We start from the raw sequence: 23,863 nt of genomic DNA on the forward strand, positions 1-23,863 counted from the left end.
GTGTTGATAAGATTAGAATTAGTTCAAATTTCAGTAAATAATTAGGCTTATTTGTGGATTATCCATTACAAAAAGCCAGATAATGAATTATCTAGAGATAAACTATTATAGTTTTGTACAACGCATGTGGTATACAGTCTTTCAGACACAATGGCACAAATTGAAACTGTAATGGTAAATGGAGCACTTAATTATTACGCGTAAACACCACTTTTAAATATGCGCGCTTATCAAAATGCGAAGTTGCAGCACCAGCAGCATATGCAACCAGATGATTGAACGGCATGTACCCTGCATAAAGCCGTAGCATCCAAAGGCTTTTTACGCCTTTCGAATAGCGCTGAAAACACCCCTTTACAAATATCATGAGATCTGGAAAAAAATCGTAATACCGTCGTACTCAATGCGTTCAGTTTGAAACATGTAAAGGATGCTTCCCCGCACAACTAATTTATTGCTCTTTAATTTTTAGGCTAGCCACGGCGGCCACATTGCGATGGAGGTGAAATGCATGAAAACACCCGTGTACTTTTATTGATTTCTTTATTTATTTGTTTGTTTCCATGGCTAAAAATACCATGGCAGGGGCTAAGATGAAAGCTGCAGTGAGGCAGCTTGAGGTGCCCTTATTGTTACATGGTGGCAGTGAGTCGCGCAATGAACCATATGCAGAAACATTGCATATAAATGGTAAAGTACAATAATTAACCCATTCAAGAGAATTTTCAATAGGGGAACAAGGAAATTGGACATTTGCAAGTAAAAAAACAATGCAGATATATTACACACCTCCACATTACATACACTTGGCAATGGGTAAATAAAAGTGAAAATTGCGTACACTTGACGGTGCATAATTAAAGGTGAAAAGAAATGGTGCTAGAATTATATTGGAATGATTAGGAAAAAGAATAGGATGAGGTGCACGTTAAAGAACCCCAGGTGGTCCAAATTAATCCGGAGTTCCCCACTACAGCGTGCCTCATAATCAGATAGTGGTATTGGCACGTAAAACCCCATAATTTAATTTTAATTTTGAATTTTCCGGCTAAGTGACGAAGTATCGAGTGACTGAGCTTATCGCGAGTTCGATGCTCCGAAGGCTTTTGTGGTTCCGTACAATTAGGTTCGTTGCTGGGAGCCTCAAAAATACCCTAACCTTTTCTTTATGAAAAAGGCATCAAACACAAAGCTGATCCTTGCTCCGCAAACACGGCCTGCCGTCCGAGAGCGCCAGCATTTACTCAAATATATATCTGATTTTGAAACTTCTTTAGGGTAGTACAATTTCGAGGCATATGCTTAAAAGCGCGTCACGAGAATTTCACTGCACAGACAGCTCATCGTTTATGGCGGACCGCTCGAGCGCCACCATACGAGATCTGCCCACAGTACGTTGCTTAACAAACACAACCCGCTCAATTGCTGCTCATTTTCCAGGTAAATTTGGTGTGCTTACGGACATCAACTATGACGGTAAAATTAAGATGCTTGAGCTATCGCTTGCAGTAAAGCATTCCATATGGGTCTATAGCGGGCTGCTCAACCGGCGCTGTGGAAACACCAATCAACAGAGCCCTCCATGCCGCGCTTATCGGTTTCGGGTAGCACAAAACACGACGCCATGCTGATGAATGCAAGGCGCCGCAGTATATCTGCTCGTCTGTGCGGCGCTGCGGCGAAAATTTTGGAGAATTCCGCGCATGGGAGACTTTGTAGCAGATGCCCCCTGTCGCCCAGGAAGCAAAGCCAGGCAAAGCGCTGTGCAGAATGCGTGCACTGAGCAAGAGACGTCGCATGTGCACTTTTACTGCGCTGTTGCTTTCAGGTATATATGTGCCACTTAAGTCACGCGATGTGAAGCTGCAATGGCAGACTGCTGCAATATTCGACTATTCGCTTGAGCGCGTGCGTCAACTCAGAACTGTGACCGCTAAACAATGAAGTATTTAACTAATAAAACAATGTAAAAATTACCAAGCTGTTGGCGTTAACACCATGATTGAACTTGCATGACCGGTTCTGGTACGTGTTCACGCGGAGGGTGCTGCAGCTACATACATGCTCATGCCACAGAAGCACATTTCAAGACCGCCATCGGTAAATACGGCGACTGAGTGTCTGTAGCCTTAGCGCTCACGTGCAGAAATTTTCATTACAGAGAAAGAACAATGCAGCCATAATAATAACGTCGTTTGTTGCATTTAATTTGTTTACAACAACATATAATGTGACAATGGCTGTTTATACACTGCTTTTTATGTACAGTCCTCTAACTTCATGCTATAACTGACTCTCTGCCGATCAATCTTGTTTCGCTTGTCTTCTATGCGCCGTATTCTGAAACAGTTTCAACCGCTTTATGAATTTTCGCTTAATTATATGGACCACGTCACCATCACAATTTTTAAGTGCTGTAAATTCCTGCGCTGTTCCAGCTCTCTAATAAAATAATACAAACATATATAATCCGGAGTTTTAGATACTAGAAAGCATTTTTGCATCCTTAAGGAAAGAAAGGCGCACTCATAACCAGATGATCCATAGGGTGCTTTCGGCAAACGCAGGTGTCCTTTTCGGTAGCTGAACACCAAAATAAAATCGGAAATGCAGCTTGAACACAGAAACAAAGCAAGCGAGACCGGCTGTACAGCGCGGTGAAAGCGTAACCTAATACCGAGAGCTGCAACTTTCTTTTTTGCAGTCGCATGGTTGCAAGTACACACAGCGTTAGACTCTCCCCGCATAGCATACATAAAATGCCGTGTCTCTTGCATTGCCACACCTGCGTTTCGATCCATAAGCTTGTCTCAGTATTCTGTCTCGTCAAGCGAGCTGCCGTGGTATAGTGGGTAGGGTAGTCGACTTGTGAGCTAGAGGAAGCGTTTTTTTTTTTTTGTCACCTCAATAGCTTTTTTTTATCAGCTTGTAAATGGCTAATTTCGTCAATTGCATCCTTGCGGAGCATAGGAAAAAATGACCGTTACTCCCTTGAGGGGCATCGGAAAAGAGCAACTGTTAGTCCCCTTGATGGAGTAACCGCATGGGGAGTAACAGTTCATCCCCTCGCAGTTACTCCCCAAAAGGATGAATGGTTGTGGCAAGTCACTTACTCCCCAAGAGGACTAACCTCGATACCCCATTTCGTCCTTTTTTCTTTGAGTGTAGCGCACAACGTCCTCCGTATCCGTACATTTCAAGCACTTTCCGGGTGCGTGAACTACACAAACTACGCACACAACTGAAAACAAAGCGCAAAACGAGCGAGATCCGCGTTACTCTAAGGGGCGGCGTCTTTTCTGTGCTACCCAGCCAACTTCGCTGACCACCACCAGGTCATGCCATAGTAAGTTGCAAACTAGGGTGCCTGAATGGTCTTTCCCTCCGCGCTCCTTACAGGGTGGGGACAACCGCGTCGTCTGATACTGCGTCCGCCATTACGTATCTCACTCCCTACGGAGCGCACTGCCGCCGCACGCGTATGGCGTGACTTTTTGCAACCAAAGGCATTTCGCGCAATAGAGACGGGTCAGAACACGCATGTCTGGGCTCATAGATTGTTTGCAGACTCAAACTATATTAATTTAGCTGTCGCACGCTGTCTCCCGTCACCGCAACTTATCACGCTCCTCGGCGGCCGGGCGGCCTGTCAGCCACTCGGTGAAGTTTTTCTCATTGTGCGCTGGGGACCAATCTTACACGGTTTAAACGTGCTTTCTTTCAGGACCTATGGTGCGTACCCTCGTAGCTCTGACAAATCTTGACGGAAGGACCGTCAATGTTTATCAGACTGCTCTTTTCCCCTTTAAGCTGACGTAGTCTGAAAGTGCGTTTACATTAATGAATCTTGCGTCTTCTTTTTTTTGCGCGCGACCATTGAGAGAAAAAAGAAAACTTCTTGCAGTTCTCTACGAGGGCAGAAAGCGAAATATAGCAATAAACGTGTCGCTACTGTCATAGTCCTCCTGCATTCTTGAACTTCCTTAATATATAAAAGCGCCCGATCGAATCAGCACTAAAGTACTACTGACGCTGTCTTGTACTGCTCCGACAATCATTTTCACTGAGAATAACCCACTCGCAAAAATCGTATTCAGATCAAAGATTACAATGCTTCTTTCATTTGCGTATGTGATATTTTATTATGAATAAGGGCAATCTCTACGAACACAAAATAATATAACAAAACAATAAAATGTTCTGAAAGAAAAAGAAAAACTACGAATTCCCACAGTAAAAGACCAGTAAAGTTTTGGTACATATATTGGAAGACCGTAGAGACTTGGGCTAGTCGTTACATACTCGATAGGGAAACAGCGCAAAAAAAACACGGCAAGACAAGAAGGCAGACACACACCAGCTCTGACTGACGACTGAATTCTTTATTCTATCACCAGGTGCACTGAATTCTATCACATGATGCACACCAGCTTCCGTTGGTGCTGGGCTGCTGAGCACGAGGTCGCGGGATCGAATCCCGGCCACGGCGACCGCATTTTGATGGGGGCGAAATGCGGCCACCAATTTGCGAAACACCCGTGTACTTAGATTTAGGTGCACGTTAAAGAACTGCAGGTGGTCTAAATTTCCGGAGTCCCCCACTACGGTGTGCCTCATAATCAGATTGTGGTTTTGGCACGTAAAACCCCATAATTTTTTTAACCATCTTCCGTTCCCAAGTGGAGAGGCTGCTCACTGTAGGATACCCGCGTCCACTGCTCACAGGCGTCGCGGAAAAACTGCTTGAAGAGTGTGCAAAACTGTCCCCCGTGAAGCAGCCAGAACGCGGCAGAAGCAGGTATACCGTCATACTTTACATTCATGGCCTCTCCTACAGCATAAAGAGAATCGCTCAGCGTGGTGGTGTTCGGGTAGTTTTGTCCGCGCCTAATAAGCTAGGTCGACTTTGCCGTCAGGTTAACCAGAAATATCCGAACAACCAGCTTGTAAAAAAACCATGCCACAACATTCCTCCAATGCAAAGCAGCCGTGGTGTACGAGGTGCCTCTTCCCTGTGGACGCTCCTACATTGGTCAGACTGGTCGTTGCCTGAACGATCGTTTAAGAGAGCATGCCTGCAGCCTTAGCTCCGGTACTGGCAGTAACTTGGCCTTACACTACAGTGTTTGTGATCTGTGCCGTAATCCGGGACTTGACTTTTCACAGTGCACGATCCGCAAACGCTACCATGATGCGTGTGCGCGAGAAATCTTTGAGGCTGCTGTCTTTGCAAGGAATGGTGCGTGTTGCGTCAGCATTCTGTCTGTAGCCTTGTCTGAGGCAGAACTAACATATCTCAGCGACCTTCATAATTCGCGGGAAATCTAAATCTAATCGGTGTCTATTTTTGCCCATGCGCAGTGATCTACCCTTCTTTTCTTTCTTTTTTCTTTTGGTATAGATGTGTTCCTTTCTGAATAAAGAATTCAGTCGTCCGTCAGAGCTGGTGCGTCTCCCTTCTTGTCTTGCCGTGTTTTTTTTTTATTTGCGCTGTTCGACTGGCGAATTGATACATATATACACATCTTATTTTTTGTATTTTTTTGTTACTTCTTTCTACATATTTTTGTCTTTGTGTATTAAATTAAGAGAGAGAGACAAAATAACTTTATTTCTAATCTGAACGATTCGCGTCCGGCCAGTTAGTGAGCTGGGGCGCCCACCGATGTTACCGCCAAGAGTTCTTGTTTCCCGGCGGCTTCCTTAGACTGCCCAAAGAGTGCTGTTTTGTTTATGCCACTATGTAGGGAGGCAGAGCCTCTTGCCAAGCGGATTCCTCAGGTTTTAGTTCCTGATATTCCTTTCTATAAAAATAAATAAAATAGAATTTTCGCATTTTGTCCCTCTTGAAATTGCGGCCGCCGCAGCCGGGTTAAAACCCGCGACGTTGTTCTCAGCAGCGCAATGCCATAGCCATGCACACAGCTACCATGGCAGGGGAAATGCAATTTAGAGGTAATTGTCATTACGTTTGATAAAGAAATATTTTTTGTTTAGCTCTTTCCGCTAGAACGCATTACTAAGCCCTAAGAAAACGTTGACTCTGATGATGGCAGTGACGGCTCTCAGGCTCGCGTTCCTTTCGAGAACTTGGCCGTCGTTTTGCATTGACCAGTCGCTCGTGGCAGAGGGTGATCCAACGATAGACGCATCGCTCGGACACAGTCGCTCGCAGGTGGGCAAATGTTGCCGCTTTGAGGAGAAACAGCCATTCGTTGGATGCCATGGATAGACCGAGCATCGGGGTATGGCGCCATTCCGCTAGTGCAATCTGCTATGCGCACGCGGGGGCCTGTGCAACGTGGATTATTTAGGAGGTGAATGATTGTAACTAAAACAGTATAATATGTTTCAACTATCGTAAAACATGCAGACTAATGGGAATAATTTTTAATCAGTGCTAAATACAGGCACCGCGCACGGTTACATCGAGCGATGGCGAGTGGTGGCAACGATGCCGTTTGTAGGATAGTGCTGTCTTAGCGGTGTTGCCGAAAGTTGAAATCTTTACCTAGCAGTAAAATTACTCCCGGAGTCGCGGCTTGCACGGGCCAGATTTTATGCCGGAACACTTGCTTGTGAACGGCTAGAGATACATGAAATACGATTTGCGTAATTAAAACTAAATGTCATTTATTGTACCTTAATTTGCAGTTTGACGGAGTTGTCAAACCAACAAAATAAAATCACCAGCCCTTCCCCTGTCGAGAAAATGGGGGTAAGCGAAGCTTGTGGCAAGACGACGCTGTCGCCGGCGTTCAGCTTCGTTTGCCCTAAACTTACGGTAGGCGGCTCCTCGCTGACGTTCCGCCTGGGCTTCAGAAGCCCTCACGCTAGAATCGGATGACAAGTTTCGCTTACCCTCATTTTCACGACAGGAGAAGGGCTGGTGATTTTGTCTCTTTGGCTCCCACGTGTGACAAGGTCGCGTTACAGGTTCCTGAGCCCGCAGGAGTACGTGCCATTGAGCTTGGACTCTTTCTGCACAATCACCAGAATCGGCCCACTGTTCAGCCTGACACCACCACCACAAGCGTTGAAACTGGTGAGCCTATAAAGCTTCGCTTAAAAACGTAATAGCTGCAATGGAAAGCGTGAGCACTTGAGGACATGCGGTAACCTGTCGTGCCGGTGCTCAGCTATTCCAGTGACATCTGCGCGCGGACATTTCCAGTCGTTTTCCCTTCTTTTTTGCTTTTCTAGTTTTCAAAGCACCAAGCGGATTTAGCGCATTTTATTTTCTTCTGTTTCTTGCTCTTTCTCTCTCTTGCGGAAAAACATGCGCTTTGTTTCGAAAACGTGTCACTGCCAACAAACATCTGAATTGTTCTTAAATAAATGAAGACTGCAGTAACAGTGCCCGCATGAAAAATGATTCTTACGTAACCGCGTTTTCCTATCGCTGAGCGTTCATGCGCCCTTCACTCACAGGAATGTACGTGTGAGCAGCGCAGCTGCCACGATAATGGTAAACATGGGGAACTGTATTGTGAATACAGACTAAGCAGCATAATTATACGTTACTCTTTCACAGTACAATACAATGTGATACCATACGATTTTGTATTAGGGCTGCATTTGCGGAGGAGGCCGTCTTTGGTAAGGCAAAAGATAAATCACCTGGCCACTCCCAAAGCGACAATAACTGAGACTTAGAGAAGTGGTCTTGTTGCGCTGCTGCGCGCCGAGGTCGAATTAACAACCATGCTTGAGAACAGCAACTCGATTAGCTTTGCCTATGCCATATGCTCAGTCTCTTCAAACACTCTCACTGTAACAGAAAGTACGGTGCCAGAGCCCCAGTTGTTTCGATGCATATTAGCAGCACTTTCTTTCCCGTTTGCTAGCGGTCCCCGCATTTGCGCAGTCGCCCTTGCCATCTAACTCGTTGCACGGGAAACCGACCCCATTGAATTCAAACTAAAGTTTCAGACGGGTTGCCCTTTTTGAGACCCTGAGGTGGCAGTAGGTGCCAGCCCCTCACTCTTAATTCGGAGACAGAAAGACAGGCGGAAAGGCAAGCCAAGAAAGCCAAAATAAAGCTTCAAGGTTCCAAGATCCGGACAGGCACTGTTGACATAAAAAAACATTTTTTATCAATTCGAAAAAATACAATTGAATGGCAGTCTACACAAAGAAAATATACAGTATTAAAATGTTCATCCACGTATTGCTACGCAAGAACTTAAACACAGCACGAACACTAATTACTTGCTGGACACTGCACTATAGTTCTGCGCAGACTCTCTAATGAGAAGAGCCATTACTGAGCAGTCACTGCAAAAGTGTTTTGCTCTAAATGCAGCACTGCTACTTCAAGGAGTAATTGAGAGAGGAAAAAAGACAAGAAAAGAAGGTCATTGCTTGGCAGTACAGCGAATAATCTAAAGAAATTTAATCCATGCGAAATAGCCACACTGGAAAATTTCGGATCGCACCGGTCCTCACTGAGTCTCTGCAAGTCTCTGCTAGTCTCTGCTAGTCTCTGCTAGTCACGTTGGGTTGGTAGAACCTTGGTCGAACAGGTGAAGCACTTCCTTGTTGGCAATGCGATGTTCTGTCACGGCTTTCCTGTAGCTCGATGAGACTAAAGGCTGGACTTGAGGTCCAGAATCCTATGCCTTAGTTCGCCCCGCAGGAATGCCTCCTCAGAACAGGGCTTGGCAGACTGGTGCACTGACAGATGCAAATCGAGCATGTAGTCCAGCATCCGGCACCAACGCCAGATGAGATCCGCAACCCGCTCAGAGCACCGAAAGGCCAGCAGTCGTCGCTCGTCTGCCGTTGAAGTGGCTACTCAGTAATGCCTTTTCTCATCACACAGTCTTAGCAGAACTAGTGCGGTATTCTTCAAATGGCTGGTGATGTCCCGACGTCTCGGCCAAGACACCAACGCTACTCTGCAAACACGTCGGCAAGAAGCCCGTGATTGTGATGGAGAGCGCATGCGACACCACTCAGTTGACTCACTGACGAAGACGACGTCGCCGTACTCGCTCGACTGCAAATCATAGACGATTCCGGTCGCGATGTAGCTCCAGCCACGCGAACGAGTTCGTCTGGCACGACATACACCATGCAACAGCTGTAGCTCCCGCTGGCGTTCTGCCGAACGGCGATCTGCTGCGGATCGGCAACGTCCCCTCTGGCGAAAGCGAATGGTTGCTGGCACCAGTGGTCCGTCTCCCAAGCCACGAAGACACCAGCTTGTATCCATCATGCTTCTAGGCATGGTCGCAGGGAAAGTCGGCCGCGCGGACCGTCGCACTGATCAAAACTAAAAACGGTGTCGGATGCCAAGCGCTAGCACGGAAGTGATGCCCTATGAAAAATTACGGTGTAGAGACATGACCGAGTCGAACGTGCGCGTTGCAACGTTCTTTTCTTCGTCGTCGTTTTCGGTCTGCTCATTCCCGGCGCAGAGCGTCGGCAGCTACGAACGCCAGGAGTGGTGACGCATTTTGAAATAAAAATTCTAGTAGTGCTACATGTCGCAATGATTTTATTACCAGCTTTGACACACTGCGGGTAACGCTTTTCATTATTATACGTGCCTCATTTGCAGTCCTCATCAACAAGCATTCGTGTAATTTATATCAATGACGAAAACGAAGTCGTCGCGTGGTTTGGCGCGCAGTTACGTAGAGGCCCAAGGCTATGGGCTATATACTTCTGAATTAGAATGAAAGTGAACTAAACTTTCATTTGGAGCAGGCGAAAAGTCTTCGCCCTAGGTGGGCAGTCTCCTCGGTCCCGGAAGAAATCAGAATGAATAAACATTACTTTTCGCTGTTGTATTACTTGTGACAGATTTATTATGCGATTAGCATTTTCCCCTACTTTGCGGTACGTATGTTTGTCCGTATCTAACTTTTTTCACATACATAGTGGGCAAGTTGTCTAGTACATCGTGGGCAGGTATGTGGTGTCTACTGTCTTGACGAACAGTCACCTTCGCCCGCTGGTCACTGGATATGTTCCCGAACCGACTACCTAGGCGCTGCATACGTGATATTGTTGTGTGCTCATTCTTGGCCAATAACCCATAATAGATGGGTCAAGGTGACAGATGGGCTAAGTAGCCTTAAATATACAGCGATAGCGCCCTATCCGTCCAGAGCGCGGCTAGAGGCGCAGCATGTTCTGAGCGAAGCCCGAACGCAAAGCCAGGCTAACATGGCCGAAAAAACTGTCAACCCCAATGGCGCCCCCATGTTGCTATTCTCATTTGCGGAATGCTTAGAATATTCAAAATATGATGCGAAAAACAAGCATTTACACGTAGCATGTACGTATACTTATGAACAATGTATAGAGTTTATTCCGATTAATTTTTAAGAAAGACCTGAGGATTATTTAATATCATGTAACTTTACAGTGATTTAAAGGACACGTTTGCAGACGCCCGAACTAGACGACTCCACCGTAGAGAGGAATGCTTAGAATCGCGTTAATTGCACGCATTTTTTCATTTTTTCCTTCCTCCATGATTGCGCATCTCGTTTGAATCGCATCTCGTCGTCTGTGCCTGCGCACGTGCACCGAGTAGCAAAATGACAGCACCCTTGTGTTTCCCAAGGTCAATTAATGGCCGCTATGGGGAGCATTTCCTCTTGAGTTGGCTATATTAAGTCTATGTGGCGGAGGACCACGTCGCTCCATTGGAGCTAATGGGGGCGGCTATGCCTTGATGCGTGTGCTCTTGGGTGAAGAGCGTGCATCGAGGTACCCTATACGGGCGACCAACCAACAACGCCGCACCGCCGAAACAGACGAATAAACATTACAATAATCCTTATAATATATCAAACATATCACGGAATCAGCGACCATCATAATAAAGATTGTAAGTCGCATTAACCTCGCTAAACATCAGCAAAGTCGTGGATGCGCCGTGAATATTTTTATTAGAGAAAATACTAAATTCTCCTATCATTGCTTCGTGCAAATAAGATATCTATAAGTGCTTTTATTGCGATAGCAATTATAAGGACACTCCAGGCGCATTGCCGTCATCGTCGTCGTCGGCATCGCCGGGACGTTCCGTATAAAGTCGCAGGGGGAAAACACCGTGGCCGCGCGCCGTATGCTTATGTGCGAGTGAAAGCGTGCGAGGGTGAGCCGACGATGGTGGTTCGAAATCGCATGCGCAAGGGCCGAAGTTCTCCCTTTCGTGATTAGAAATCTCGAGATGGAGGCTAACGTGCCACAACAGTTCAGGGAATAACCAGACGCTCCATTTCTTATTGAAATTGACGCAAACGCAAGTTACCGCCATCTCAGAAGCCCCCAGAAGGCAAAGCTAGGGTGCTATAACGTAAAATGATTCCCAATTGTTCTGATTACAAACTCCTGAGGTCAAATTTACGTAACTACCGACGCAAGCATCAGGCGGTGACCCGCAGCGCTGTCTGAACAACCCAATTAAACACTCTCCTCGTTTATAGGAGGTCATCTTTGTTCGCTTTCAAAACCAATAACATTGTCTACACTCAGCGGTTTTTCTTATCTAATTGGCTGACAAGAGGCGAGGAGCACGCTCAAGTGAAGAGGGTTTCCATGGGGCCGAGCCAGCACAGTGAAAATATATAACCGCATGAAGAGGGTGGTGCCGGCTTCTCCGATTGGTCGGCTTCGCCTTACTTAGCTTGCGATGGCTGGTCGAAAATAACGGCGGTGTGCAACGGAAGGATAAGAATGCCGCTAAAACGCACCCTCAGCAAAGAAGAGTTCGCAGAGCGATGTCGTATGCATGCCGAAAGGGACCGATAACGTTTTGCTGCCCCGCAAAAAGTTTATCATGCGCAAATAAATACATGCTCACCGGCAGGTGCGAGTAACGAGGGCCTGAGCGATCGGCGGGCAGCCATCTTCTATTCCTTTCGGAACGGGGCAGTCTGTGGCTATTAAGAAAAATTTTCAGTTCTGTTCGGCATATTAACGCATTTTTTTCGCATACACGTCACTTTGACGTGAGTTTCCGTGGTTTTGTGACTTCGCGTGACAGACAGGCGAAGTGGACGTAGTCAGAAAACATTGAACCAATAGCAGAGGGCTAGTGCTGAAAAGGCGTCGAATCAGGAATGATTATTTTTCTTTGGTGCGGTTTAATCATGCATAATCAGTCTGTACATGTTATATCAGATGGGGAGCTATCGCGGTTTTCGTGACGTCATGTGACAGACGGGCGAAGTTGGAAGTGGCCCGAAGATGTTTTGACCAATTGTGGAGGCTGATTACAGAAATTGGAATAAAACAGTTTGGAATCATTTTACGTTATAGCACCCGTAGTTTCGGTTTCAAGGAACATGCGTGCTCCTAGCGGTTGCCGGACATCCTAAGGTATTTTTTTATTTCTCATTTTGTGAATCTTAAATCGGGCGAAGCGCGGGAAGTGCTCCTGTTCGGGCATCCGTCGAGCTTGCCTCCGCTCACCCTCGCCACTCGCTCAGCGATATCACAAGTCGGATGGCGCTTGGTCGTCTGCTTCGGTTGTCGTCCCAAGTATGAAGATGGGAAAGGTAAGACAGATAGGCTTGATGAGGCGTGCAACGAACGGAAGACGCAGGAAACCAGGGACGGAAACTTATAACGGTTCCGAAAGCGAACTGGTTCGTTTGCATGTCCTCATGTGATTGGTCGGAATTGTGGTTGTGTCAGCGGCCGTCAGAGACAGCGGGGCTGTACCGCAAATTTTGAACATGTCATGCATCTGTCACTCATTTTCAAAGTGAACCCGTCGTCGACCGTGACTGGAAACGGCCACGAGGTAGTCAGATTTGGGTTGCGTTGCTGTGGCTTGGCTGCTTGCTTGCGACTTTGGCGGCGCGCGCGGGTCGTGCCGCCTCGGAGACTCGCGAGCGGTGTGTGCGCGCGCGCGTTATCCTAAGGTACAGGGTCGTCCACCCTTAGTACGAACACGGCGCCGCGTGGCCGCGCTCCGCGGAGCGCCAGCACACATGGCGCGGCCGCGCATCGAAGCTAAGCGGCGCAGGCGCACAGGGGCTTCGTGTCATCTGCTTAAGTGCGCGAGCGCGCTTTGCTTTAGCAGACAACAGGCGGCACAAACGCGGCTCGCTCGCGCGCTTTAGCAGACGACACGAAGCCCCGCCTCCAAGCCCTTGTGCGCTTGCGCCGCTTAGCTTCGATGCGCGGCTGCGCCATGTGCGCTGGCGCTGCGCGAAGCGCGGCCACGCGGCGCCGTGTTCGTACTAAGAGTGGACGACCCTGTACGACTACATACGCGTGAAAGCATGGCAGCGCCCATCATTCTTTGCCTCGGGTTGCTCTCCCGGACCCGTCAACAACTGCAGGTGCTAGACACGTTTTGAGAGCTGACAGATGAGGAGTTTCGGCGTCATTATCGTCTGTCAAAGGGAACCGTCCGATGGCCTGTGCGACGACATCATAGAATAAAGAATTTACTTTCAAAATTTCCGCACAACTGATGGTGATGTGGCTATTTTCTTTGGTTCGAGTGGTTACAATTTGTAACGCGTGGATTACCACCTGATGACGAACAGTTAAACGAATGGTAATATTATATTGTCTAATGTACAATAAAGGAATATGTCAACAAGCGACGATACTTCAAAACTTTCAAGACAATATTTAAATAATAGTCATCATCATCAGCCTATGTTTATGTCCACTACAGGACGAAGGCCTCTCCCTGCGATCTCCAATTACCCCTGTCTTGCGCTAGCGCATTCCAACTTGCGCCTGCGAATTTCCTTACTTCATCATCCCACCTGGTTTTCTGCCGCCCTCGACTGCGCTTCCCTTCTCTTGGTATCCATTCTGTAACCCTAATGGTCCACCGGTTATCCATCCTACGCATTACATGGCCTGCCCAGCTCCATTTCTTGTGCTTAATGTCAACTAGAATATCGTCTATCCCCGTTTGTTGTCTGATCCACACCGCTCTCTTCCTGTCTCTTAACGTTACCCCTAAGATTTTTCGTTCCATCGCTCTTTGTGTGGTCCTTAACTTGTTCTCGAGCTTCTTTGTTAACCTCCAAGTTTCTGCTCCATATGTTAGCACCGGTGGAATGCAATGATTGTACACTTTTCTTTTCAACGACAGTGGTAAGCTCCCAGTCAGGATTTGGGTTTAAATCCTGACTATTTAATCCATTTAAATAATAGTTCACATTTATTGAGCAAGAAGAAACATTGCGAAATTTCTCGATTAACTCGTCATATGATGACGTACACTGCGGAGGCGGCACCCTCTCGTTTATTGGTTGCGTTCTCTCCGTCTTCCAACTCCGGCTTGGGAGTGGCCTATTTAGTGACGTAAGCGGCGAAGCGAACCAGTTCGCATTCGGAACCGTTATAAGATTCCGCCCCAGGTCAAACAAGCATTAGACGAAGATGGCTAAATCGGGGCATCACATGTGTTGCGCTGCTCTGCGGTGTTCGAACACAGAGAATTGCAGTTCTGCCGAGTTTTTCAGGTTTCCTAATGACAGCAGGTAAGCACAAGTATTTCACTTTATTATTGCGATAGCAATTATATGGACACTCCAAGCACATTTCTGCCGTCGGCGTCGCTGTCGTCGTCGCCGCCGTGAAGTTCCGTATTGACCCTTTTCGCGGCACTCCCGTGGGAGCTGCCATGTTTGATCACGTGGTGATGCGACCATTGCCTGCCTCAGGTACCTCCGTTGCCTCCGCGTTTACAATGCAAGTGCGTGACGCCGGTGCGGTGCAGCAAACCCCGTTTCGACGCATATCGTAGACAGTGGCTTTGTGCACGACACGAAGCTTTGACCACAACTTTAGAGGACATGTAAGTGCTTTCAGAGCTCATTACGCCTTGTCCAAACTGCACGAGCAGCGTATACGTAGGGCTGTTCGTATTCGGGTTTTATATTTTTTTAAATCCGGGGGAAAAATCGGGGTTTTGTGGAATAATTCCAAAATTCAGTTTTTTTGGGTTCAATTTACAAATGTACTAAATAATAGGTTGCGAATATCACGAGCTCCTTGACGCTGACGGGTTAAAACTAGGGATCTGTTTCAAGCTGGTAATCAGGGGAACATCAGGGCAAGGTTTTCGGGCAAATACTCCTAAGTTTGGCGTTTGTTGGGAAATTATAAGTGGCAATGACAGTAAAGAGCATTGATAACTTCTAGGAAATTAAACATTTTATTCATGAATAGCTAGTCATCGATTTTTTACACATCCTTGTTACCAAACATATTATCATCTGCCTGCGCAACATGTCGGTCTCCTGTTCGATCTTTGAACGTATCTGAGCTGAGAGAAAATTCTCTCGACATCACAGCTTCCATTAGTTAGGCACAACAATGTCAGTGCTATTGAAGAGGAGCGTATTGTCGCTTTTCTTCAGCCGTAGAATGTCAACCGTAGAACGTAGAATGTCACGGTGAGTTACTCACTCAGAGTTAGGCGTGCTCGATGGGCGGTTGATTGAGAGCCGTGTAGCGTCCATAGTGCTGCACGCCGCTTGTGAAATGAAGCCTATAGGTCACTGGAGTTCACTCGAGGTCAACAGGATCTAACTTCATTGTCCTGAGGCAGGGTACCTAGCGCGTGTGCACCGCAAACTGCGTACAGCGTAATAAAGAAAAAAAAAGGTTGGTATGTGGTTTTCGAATTCGGGGAGAAATAAGGTTTAACCCGATTCTCCTGAAACATGTTCGGTGTGTAAAAATCGGGTTTTACCCGAAAGCGAACAACCCTACGTATATGGTGCTGGTAGTAAAAGCGGGGCTAGAAATGTATTCCAAGCTGTCCAAACTTTCCGCTTATGAATGAAATCCGGATCTGCGTGCTCTTCGTTCTTCATTTGGCGAACATTTTGAAGCATCGGCTTGTCATGTTTCGGACTCAGTAAAGTTCCTCGGTGCGGCTACTATCTGTTTATTTTCAGCCTAATCGCTCGCGGGTGTGCTCTGCTGCGATAGGTTTGTTCTTGCTGCGCACAAAGCTTGGAATGTAAATGTTCTGTACTTTGCGGTAGCTCTTAGCAAAGACGTATTATCGCTAGTCCCTCGCTTACTCTGTGGACCGTCACGAAACGTTCAGCTTCAAACATTCGTGTCTTTTCGATGTAGTCGCCGTCACTCATGCTTCGGCACATTGGTTGAAGTGTGCGCCCATTACTTATTATTGATACGTTGGCGATAGGGTGGGCGTAAGTTTGCGTGCGAGAAGGCGTCGATGTGCGTAGATAACGTGCGAGAAGCTTACTATGCCAGTAAGTGGCGCTACACTCTTAGCACGGTAACGTTTACTAAAGGGGTATATTCTCACAAATTTGTGCACCTATAAAAAAAAGTTACATAGTAACCTTTATTTAAGTAACCTTTATTGAAGGGTACACTCTCACCAACGTGTAACCTATAAAATAAAAGGCTACGTGTACCTATACTAAAAGTTACTATATAGTAACCTTTAGTACAGGTACGCGTAGCCTTTTTGTATGTAACCTTTCGTATAGGCATAGTCTTGCAAGGCTTCGCACGTACGTCCTTCTGCGCATGTACAGCGGTGAGCACTGTTAGGGTGAACACGCGAGCGCGTGGCCGACGGCACTATCAGCGCCGCGTAACAGCCATCGTTGGAAACATTGCACATGCGCAGCATGTGCTTTGCGAAACACTCTTTCCACCGCGCGCATCACGTCATCGATAGGCTTGATCGTCGTCTGCTAGCCGCATTTTTTGTTCGCTGAGCTGATACCTTCTGCATTTCAAGGTCCATCTGGATTGAAGATTGGCGCGTGAAGGAAAAAAGTGAGTGTAAGAGGGATAATTATTAAACTTTTTATTCAAGAAAATTGCACTTTTGCAATTCAAGTTAAACAAGACCATGAGAACAAATATAAAAACATGAGCAAATCTAATAGCGAGTCATGTGACCACTTACAGCAACGACTGCAGCTATTCTGGACGGTAACGAGTCGTAAAGTGATCGAACATATTCCCGATCGGCTTTCAGCCTTTCCCACTCGTTGCTGACTTGCGCCCACAACTGGTCCGAAGTCGCGGAATAAAGGGGCTTCCTTGCCAAAGAAGCTTTCAGACGGCCCCACACGTTTTCTATCACATTCAGGTCCGCTCCTTTCGGAGGCCATTCCAGTAGCTGCATGTGCTGCTCGGCCTAGAACTCCTTGACAGCCCGCGCCGTGTGTATCGGTGACCGGTCCTGTTGGAACAGGTAATCACCGTCTGGGAATAAACTGCTCGCATATGGCAACAGCACACTGTTCAAAATGTTGCAGTATTGTTCCGACGATAAGTGTCCACGTATACGTTGCAGGGGCCCTAAACCATATCTTGAAACAGCACCCCACACGTTCACACTCGATCTCCCACTGGCAGAAACACCTTGCACGTTGTCCGGGTCGTTCCTGCGTGGTATTGTGACGTTAACTAAAACAATTGCTTTTCAAAGCAGGAAGTTTGCCTCACCGTGTGCCTGGTAGTCTCCAAACACGCAATCTTTGGTCTTGTCGCGTCGAAAACGTCGACTCATCCGAAAAGATGACGCGACCCCACTCTTCTGATGTCCATGCTTCGTGCAGCTCAGCGAACTGCCGTCGTGCGTCCTTGTTTGCCGCCGTTAGTAGTGGCTTCTGCGCTGCGACGCGACTGCGAAGGCCCGCAGTACGCAGGCGACGTCGAACAGTGGTGTCCGAAACGTCCAAATCCAAGTCCTCGCGTATTGCTGGGGCTGGCAAGAAAGGGTTACGAACAGCAGCTGCAACTATGAGGGCGTCTTCATCGTCTGTGGTAGCTTTAGGGCGGGGCGCGCGGGGTGCATCCTGAATGCGACCTTCATACTTGTAGGCTTGAATTATCCTGTTCACAGTCTTCAGGGGCCTATTAACTAAAGCGCCAATATACCGCTGGGAATAACCTTTCAGGGAAAGATCGACAATTGAGCGCCGTTCATCATCGGGAACCCTAGCCATAATACGATCTGGCGACAGAATGAACGGCTGCGAAAGATGTTTGGTTGTTTTATATACGGCGTTGCATGCACAACAACTTTGAAGGGAACGAATAGACACGCCCCCATAGATATACAAGTTTTTTTGTCTTGTTCTGTTCAAGCACAGATGTTTAAAGAAATCTTAAAATGCAGGATGCATGGGCTTAGAAAACAAAAATGCGGCTAGCAGACGACGAACAAGTGCATTCATGACGTCATGCGCGCGGTGGAACAATTATTTCGCGGAAGGCGTGATGCGCATGCGCAATGTTTCCAGTGATGACCGTAACGGGGCGCTGACAGTGCCGTCGGCCACGCGCTCGCGTGTTCACCCTAACAGTGCTCACCGCTGTACATGAATTTAGGACATTGATTCTTCGGCCAACCACCAAACTTCAACGCAATGCACTAGCGTAACTCACTGAGCAGAACTTCATAAAAATTCTACTTCAAATGATCGGCCGAAGTTCTACAACTTTCGGTTACCAACGTCAGGAGGATGCACTCTTCTGAAAATATAGGCATTTAAGGCACTTAGTCATAACTTCTCTGCTGCGTTATATTTGCGCTTTGGTCAAGGTTAAATCACTGCTATAACTCAGCTGGCAATTTACGACTAAGCGCGGTAAAAGCTTATGTCATCGGAAAAAGGTATCCTTTCGACGTAGCTAACGAAAAGTTGTTGAAATTCGGCTGATCTTCCGAAATACACTTTTTCTGTAGCTGCTCAGTGAGTTACGCTAGTGCCCTGCAGTGAAGTTCAATGAATGGCTGAAGGAGCAATGCACAAAATTCATCTGCGTGTGCAGAAGGACGTGCGGGTGAAAATGTGCAAGACTGGATGCCTATACGAAAGATTACAGAAAAAAGGTTCCTAAATATGGCCGCAGGGGTTATGCCCTAATTTCTTAGACATGACTCATTGTCTAAAACCCAAAAATATTCAGGTTTTAAGACAAAATGACATTTTATTGCTGTGAAAACTTCATAATGGCGACAGACAGCATTTGCGCGATACTCACCATTTGGGAAGAAAATTTTACTAATTAGCTTTTTCATTTATTTGGGGACATGTAATTGCATATTGAAGGCAGCTAGTACTGAAAGCGTACCAATTTGCCATAATTGTGCCTGGCACCAATTTCGAGAAATTGAATCTGCACTGAAGTGCGTTTCTGTTTCAGTTATTCTTTCTGCACAACCTGCAGCAAAATTCTGTAAATATCTCAGTTGGAACTGCAATGCATTTTATGGCATGTTTGCTGCAAAATTCTGTAAATACCTCAACTGGAACAGCAATGCATTTTATGGCATGTTCACAGTATGTGTTTTTGAGACTATTCTGTGGCAGAGTGCTTCCAGCAACCGGATATGGCGTGCTGATTGACCAGCTCTGCCGTTAACCACGATTGTTTATTTACATGCTAATCAGTCAAACATTGGCGCCATTCGTACTAATGATTATTATTGAAATTCTGTTGCGATTATAAAACTTGTTCAGCAGAAATCAACATTTCGTCTAAAATTATCTTTTTTTAAATATTCATGGACAGACTGGCTAACAACGTATAAACCTTTGCCACCTTGCTATTTTACAGCGCAGGTCATTTACACAAGGCAGCTTGCAGGAATTAGTATAGAATGCACAATGCATCAAGACAGTTGTACGTTGTGAAATAAGCTGGCACATAATTGGTAATTTTGGATTAAATGTGCAAGACACAAAATAATTTATGAAATACACAGTATGTTGCTTTTGTATACTGGTGAATGCATTGTATAAAGGTTCGTCCCCCACATTTTTCTTTGCTGCGGACCATGTTAAAAGTTTTTTGCAAAAAGTATCATGTCGTCATCACATGATAATGAGATTTCTAATAATTATATTTTGCACGAGTCGAAAGCACATCTGAAAAGGCGGCACAATTCAGATGAATACGCATTTCTGCATGCAACATTTCTTGTATCGGAAAAAAAATATATCGGTATGACACGGCAGCACCCACATTCTGAAAATGATGTGAGTAGCAGCTGTGAGAAGGAAAGCTGACACAAAAGATTTAGTGAAAATGTCATGTTTACTTTATTTGCATATACAAAACAAGGTAACTCAAAGTTCTCCCTTCACAAGCAAAATTACATTTTTCCTTGGTCTGTTTTCTTCTCCACGGCCATGAAGCAGTAATGAAAAAACCTCTGAGTACAGCGCTGCCTGGCATCACAAATTTCTACAGCATCACGAGGAATAGGGCAAAAAAAGAAAAGGAGAAATGTTGAAGGTTCGTGTACAATATGTTCAAATACAAATACATATAAGTTTTAGACTTCCACGAGGAGGCCGATCTCATCCCTGTTTCGAGCACAATCATATCTCTTTGCTGTTAGTATGTCAGTTGCTAATTTTCAGATCTCGTTGCTGTGTAGTGGAGCCTACAACGACAGAAAAATAATCTTACAATCTCATAGTTATGTGTTAGCGTCGCCCTGCAAACAACAGCTATTAACATGTAATGAAAAAGACATAAATAAACCACAAACAGATGAAAAACTACCACAGAACAAATAATTAAACACGCCTAAGGTGAATATACTCTTCTGTCTAGGAAATGTCGGTAAGAATAAAAAGTAAAGATTACAAAACTGAACGAAAATGAATTCTCAAGTCATTTTGTACTCCCCTCCAGTACAAGTACAAAAAACAACACCGCAATAATGTGACAGTTTAACAGTCAAAATGCAATATCAAGTGATTACAAACTGAATATCAGCACAAAACACCAGTTCCGTGCATGAGGTCAATGTTGTGCGTCCGCACAAAAGTGCAACATAAACTTGAGATTTAAGAATAACCAACACGGTGACTGATAGTGATAAAAATATTAAAACAACAGTGTTTATGAAGCAAGCAAGTAGTTCGCTTAAATAAAACTGAACAGTGCGAGCATGAGCAAGAATTGACGGTGAAATATACGACAGACACACACCAGCAAATAGATAGTTGAACAGGAAGCATTGCTTACCTAGGTCACATTTATTGCTGTCTTCGGCATTCATTACAGCAGTCACAACACAAACGATGCTCACCACTCTCAGGTAAGCGAAGAACCTTTACCATTGGCCATCGGCAATGCGTCTCGTCGCAGCGGCCATGCAGCACGCTAAACATGTCCGTGCTCCACGTCCGGCGTCACGGCTTCTTTTCAGCGGCGCGCGAGCCTTTAGGAGTCCTTTTGGTAACTGTAACACTCGTCACGAGTGACTCAGACACACAATACGCTTGGTAAGCGCACGCCACCAAATCGGAGTGCGTAAAAACGTGGGTAAAGCGATGAAACAAAGCGCGACACGACCGTTTTAAAACGACACCACCGGCCATACTCTTCCCGGCATGCATCGCGAGAGCTGCGCAATGCAGAGGAGATATGACGGCGCTCATGTGTGGCTGAAGCTGAAGCGCGTTTGATTATGCCCCGCATCTAGCGCAACTAAATATAATAATCAAACTACAGTTCCGTCAAAGTATCACAGGACCATATATATCAAGATGCTAATATTCTAATGTATCAGGATGTTGCTTTTCGTTTGTATTTGTATGTTTTCCCCCTGGTCATTTGGCCGGCCGCCATTGTGGCCTCCCACCGTGAGCGCACGTTCATCTTTCTACGAGACCTCACTGGAGCGGCTGTCGCCTGCTGTCATGTGAATGTGAGCGGGCAAAATTGGTGCGTGTCTGGCGTTCTCTAATGAACCCAACATTTGCTGTAATTTAGGAACCACTCCCTCTTATACATCAAAATACAAAAAAGAAAGAAAAGAAGAAAAAGAAAGCGCGGTGGCAAAACATTCAGTTGCACTGTACAAGTAAGTCTGATTACGAAGCATCTTTCTCGCCCTGCAGATTAGTTATTCGGCCTGCTCGACGCTTTGATTCTGTCGGTCGTCGAGCTTTTAGACTACTCTAGCGTGCGCCCACGTGCGGCTTCAGTGTGCGCCCCCTGTTAGTGGGTGTCGCGTTTCAGGAGAATATAAAACAAACGCGAATATAAGGTGCATTGATGCACAAGGAAAAAAAAGAATATTGGGTACAAATATATATTCAATCACCATAATGCATCTGCTTTTAGGTTTTGTGCAGGCACACAAGTCTGTGTTTTATAACACAGCTTAAAATGCCTGTATCGGCAGCGGGGGGCTTTCCATCACATTGAAACGTGTAGTGATAACTCATGCCACAACATCGTTTGCCACAATATTCTCCGGTGTATGTTCACTGTTTCTGTGGCTTCCGTTTAGATTATAATGGCACGTATGCAGAAGAGATCAGTGGCGAAGGAATTGCTGCTGTCTCTCTTGAGCATACGCTCGTGCAAGATTAATTTTTTTTACATTGCGAAACAGAAGAACCCTACTGGTATCAATAAAATATTAATCTAGTCCAACCAGCGTCATTCCCTCGGGCGCACAACATATCGTATAGGTTAGTCTCGACTAAAAACACCACATCAGGATAGCAATACGACACAATAATAAGTAAACTTCCAATCCATACAGTAGGTCCCCTAAGCCACGAATGGCAACTCCTTTAGAAGTTACAATCTAAAGGTTACAAGACATTTGGCGTTGCAGTAACCTTTAAAATATACGCTTCGCCACATGTAACCTCTAGCCGCGACGGAAATTCACGAAAACACAAAGATCAAGTTTTTTTAGTCACCGAGTAACCTTTATGTTATACGTTACTTGCAATTATAGGTTACCATAAACGTTACCGTGCTAAGAGTGTACTTCCATTTGTAACGAGCGGTACTCCCTCTTAAGTGCCGACGTTCCGGAGCTGAAGTCCTTTCTTTGCAGGTTAGCTATACAGCGCTGGCTGATTAATTATCTTTTTTGATCCTCGAGGAAAGCCGTGCATCGCGAAGGCCCGGCAACACAGGCAGTCCTTATGCAGCAGGGGCGATACAGGTTGATTCCTTCCTTAATATGTGAATCACAATTTTTGCAGAGAACTACCGCACACGTCTTCCCTTAATCGTTACACATTTTGCAGCATGAATTGGGCACAGTGCATTAGTGAACACCCAGTTTGCATTTCCGACAGCTGATCGCACAGTAGCAGGGCAGAAGCAGTAATGTTTACGCATTCGTGCGCATTCGCTGAGGCAATGCGTGGCACGCCGCCGAAAACGCCATCTCGTTCCTCTAGAGCAAACTGCTCTGCCAAAATGGCCAATGAAGTCCAAGGGCGATAAAATCGTCCCCGCGCGCCGTGTAAAGCCTGAACCGCATGGCGCAATTTGAGGCGCGATTGACGCGCGGATGGTGGGACGCGCGCGTCATTCTGCCTCGTGCCCAGCAGGATCCATCACGAAATCGCGCCGCAGTGCGCTTCTACTCGGAGTAGAAAAAAAAGCGCCTCGCACGGCGCGTCGCGTGCGCGTCCGCCAATCAGAGTTCAGAGTGCAGTCACGTAGCATATTGGTTTTTCGGTTTTGCCACCAGATGACCCTGCTCTCTGCGCATCAAGGCGGAACCTCTTTGGTGGAACTTTTTTTTTTTTTACTCGGCAGAACTGGCGCGCGCGTCCAAGGAAACACGTGCTACACGTCTTCGTTCGCGCATCGTGTTCACCCAAAATGGACAAAGCAACCTTCAACAAGGCCCTAAACAGTAGCAATCGCCTCCTCTGTTCGGCAATAAGCGGCCAACACTCCATTTCTTATGTGAAGCTATTGACCCTTTTCGCGGAGCAGTTTGTTTTAGAGAAACGAGATGGCGCTCACGGCTGCGCGCCATACCTCTTCTCAGCGACCGCGCACGAATACGAAAGCACTACCGCTTCTACCTTGCTTCTGTGCGATCAGCTGTTGGAAATGCAACTGAGTTTTCGCTAAC

This window comes from Dermacentor silvarum, chromosome 1 (genome assembly GCF_013339745.2).
Source record: "Dermacentor silvarum isolate Dsil-2018 chromosome 1, BIME_Dsil_1.4, whole genome shotgun sequence".
In the NCBI taxonomy this organism is placed as follows: Eukaryota; Metazoa; Arthropoda; class Arachnida; order Ixodida; family Ixodidae; genus Dermacentor; species Dermacentor silvarum.